Source organism: Triticum dicoccoides, chromosome 1B (assembly GCF_002162155.2).
Source record: "Triticum dicoccoides isolate Atlit2015 ecotype Zavitan chromosome 1B, WEW_v2.0, whole genome shotgun sequence".
Classification (NCBI taxonomy): domain Eukaryota; kingdom Viridiplantae; phylum Streptophyta; class Magnoliopsida; order Poales; family Poaceae; genus Triticum; species Triticum dicoccoides.
The window spans coordinates 203,993,555-203,995,952 of record NC_041381.1 but is presented as its reverse complement, the minus strand read 5'-3'; positions in this window follow the sequence as shown (position 1 = coordinate 203,995,952).

Here is a 2,398-nt window from a genome sequence, read left to right as displayed (position 1 = left end):
CCGGCCGCCGTCCGCCGCCCGGGCGCCGTCGTCGCCGGCCACCGCCTCCTCCTCACGTCGCCGGCCACCGCCTCCTCCCTTGCCGCCGGCCACCACGGGCCTCAAAGCCGGCGAGGCCCCGGCGATCCTCGGGCTCTGAGAGCCTCGCCCGATCCAGATCCGGTCGCGTGAACAGTAAACCCTAACCCCCGATTTTTTTCTAAGTCCCGAAAATTTTGATCCAAGTTGCTCTGTTCGAGGTCCCGTAACTTTGCAACCGTGGCTCCATTTTAGGCATATGATATATAAAAATCTTCGCCTCGACATGTACATCATTTCATTCCATTGCATCATTTGTATTTGAGGTCGTCTTGTTGCCCAAAATGCTGTTAGAAGAAGGCTTCGTGAGTAGATTGCAGATCCGTTAGTTCATCTTGCACTTTTGTCATTTTTGCTATGTTTAATTCGTGCATGATATGCCTGTGCCCCTTTGGGATGAATTGTTAAGCATTTTGTCTTCTTTCCAGAGGTGCCACCAATGCATTTTTAGGATGTGTGTGTTGTCTTGTGCAAGCTTGCGAAGGGAGGTACCTGAGATTGCTGATTTCAGGGACAGTGATTTTCACTAAGTCTGGGATATTTTAGTTCATGATGCTATATGTTCAGCTTGTTTCCTAGTGGTCCGTGCCTCTTTTGAGGATGATCAGTAAGGAAGTTTTGATATTTATGGTATGCTCTATCGATCCATATCTTTGTTTGCATATGTGGAGTGCTGTAGGTTGACTCAATCGAGCTCAGCTTTTGCTTCGTTGTTAATCTGGGCAGATCGTCAACTCGTTTGCGATTTCGCCGGTGCTATTATTAGTGATCCATGCATGCTATGCCTTTGTTCTTGCCATGTGTAGCTAGCATATTGTTCCTTCTTGCTGGCTATATGCTTTCCTTGCCATGACTTGCACCGTAGTGAGTGCATCGAGCTCGTTTACATGCCTTCGCGAGTTAAATTTCTGCATGTCTCAGTTTTCACTAAGTCTGAAAACTGATTGTGTTTTAGCTATGTTCGTGTGCCCGTTAATATATTTTGTGATCCCTTTTGGCCCCAGGTCACTTTGGGTGTTTTGTTAAGCTTGTTGAGTAGCTCCATGCCATGTTCTTACTTGTCATGTTCAGGTCATCTATCATGTTGTTCTGCTGCTCCGAAGAGAGCATCGTGATCTGAAATTTCAGGCTAGTGTTAATTTCACTAAGTCTGGAATCTGTTTTGCATATTCATTTTTGCCATGCTTGTTTGAACCTCTTAATGGATGAATTTGCCTATGGCTCAGTGCTAGTGTTTTGTTAACCATCTTGTGTACATCACTGCCATGTATTTTGTTTTCATGTTTGGTGGCTGTAGCATGTTCATTTCGTTGCATTTAGGAGCCTACTTGCTGTATATCGCAGATCGGTTCGTTTCGTAAAACGCTCGCCATTTCCAAACCGTAGCTCCGATTCCAATGATCTTTATATTGTTTTCAAGCGATTTCATCCCCTCTATCCAGTGGCACACTTGGTTTTCCAAGTTGATGCCAGGTTCATGCATTTCCTGTCATATCTTGCATTTTGCATCCCGCATCGCATCCCGCATAGCATATCGTCATTTCATCATATTGCTTGGTCTTGCCCGTGGTTGATTGTATCCTTGTTGCTTGTTTGTCTTGTTGGGTAGAGCCAGGAGACGAGTTCGCTACCGAGGAGCCTGTTGAGTTTGCTTGTGAGGATCCAGTCAACTCTGACAACTGTGCAGGCAAGATGATCATACCCTCGAAATCACTACTATCTTTGCTATGCTAGTTTGCTCGCTCTTTTGCTTTGCCACTGCTACGATGCCTACCTTTTGCTTGTCAGCCTCCCAATTGCCATGTTGAACCTCTAACCCACCATTGTCCTAGCAAACCGTTGATTGGCTATGTTACCGCTTTGCTCAGCCCTTCTTATAGCGTTGTTAGTTGCAGGTGAAGATTGGAGCCGTTCCTTGTTGGAACATTTATTTTACTTGTTGGGATATCATTATATTGCTATGTTTTCTTAATGCATCTATATACTTGGTAAAGGGTGGAAGGCTCGGCCTCTCGCCTAGTGTTTTGTTCCACTCTTGCCGCCCTAGTTTCCGTCATATCGGTGTTATGTTCCCGGATTGTTGCGTCCCTTACGCGGTTGGGTTATAATGGGAACCCCTTGATATTTCATCTTGATTAAAGCTTGTCCAGCAATGCCCAACCTTGGTTTTACCATTTGCCACCTAGCCTTTTCTTTCCCTTGGGTTCTGCAGACTCAAAGGTCATCTTATTTTACCCCCCCCCCCGGGCCAGTGCTCCTCTGAGTGTTGGTCCACCTGTCAGCTACCGGTGGCCACCAGGGGCAACTCTGGGCTGGCCTA